The sequence below is a fragment of the Poecilia reticulata genome, linkage group LG13 (assembly GCF_000633615.1).
Source record: "Poecilia reticulata strain Guanapo linkage group LG13, Guppy_female_1.0+MT, whole genome shotgun sequence".
Lineage (NCBI taxonomy): Eukaryota > Metazoa > Chordata > Actinopteri > Cyprinodontiformes > Poeciliidae > Poecilia > Poecilia reticulata.
This window is the reverse complement of record NC_024343.1, coordinates 32,113,438-32,114,461: the sequence shown is the minus strand read 5'-3', so window position 1 is coordinate 32,114,461 and position 1,024 is coordinate 32,113,438. Positions and strand designations below refer to the sequence as shown.

The 1,024-nt window shown below is 33.6% G+C and overlaps 1 protein-coding gene across 3 annotated transcripts in view; it reads right to left on the bottom strand.

The window, feature by feature from the left end:
- Positions 1–1,024, bottom strand: part of pak4 (p21 protein (Cdc42/Rac)-activated kinase 4) — a 46,994-nt gene that overhangs the window by 12,995 nt on the left and 32,975 nt on the right. The window lies entirely within an intron of this gene.

Below are 1,024 nucleotides of genomic sequence, written 5' to 3'. Positions count from 1 at the left end.
AGCAGCGGTAGCTAATCTACCCCCATGTTTGCTTAGCTAATAGCAGAGGTAGCTAATCTACCGCAGCATCACTTATTAATAATCGCAAAATAAACATCAAACCTAAAACCATAAAACTGTAAAAGACTGAATGTAGTGGGAAATGTTTTTGGTGTTGAATCCTGAAAGTTGTTGTCAGTTGCTATGGCAACTAATCTGCGTGTAGCGTATCCGACACAAACGGCAAGAAAAAGTGGTTTTAATTGTTCCTCAAAGGTTTTTCAGCGTTATTTTTCCCTTTGCACTGAGTTAATATCTACATCTCCATGCTTTGATCTAGCGGCAGCACTGAGAATAAAACACTAATTTAACAAAATGTCCATAATTTCAATAACGTACAAAGTACAAATTATAATCGAACCTTTATTTCAAATACACAGATCAATAGATCATTGAGCCATTAAGATCAATAAATATTGTTTATATTAAAACAATTCAAACAGGTTGAGGTAACTTACCTTTCTACTCAAACACAAAATACAAAGAATGTTACAAAGAAAATCTCTAAATATTATCAGGTTTTTTGCATTTAGTAAATATTAATAATTTTGGTGATTCTAACAGACATAGAATAATAAAAGTTTAGTGTGATTTAACTTCAGGCAGAAAGAAAATCACGTCAGACTTTTTATGAGGTGTATGAAAATATCTGGTTTAAACTGTAAATAACATTTTCCAAATTTCTGCCTTTAATCAAACATTAGCTTGAACTTTAATACCAAACTGTGCAGTTTGAATATGAAGAACTTTAAAGGACTTTAAACAGAAATCAAAAACTTTCCAAACCTTGAAAACATCTATTTGAAATTCAAGCATTTTCCAGGATTGCGAGCAGATGTTTAAAACCTGATAAATACCGGATCCCGATAAATACCGGATCCCAGATAAATACCGGATCCCAGATAAATACCGGACCCTGATAAATACCGGACCCTGATAAATACCGGACCCTGATAAATACCGGACCCAGATAAATACCGGACCC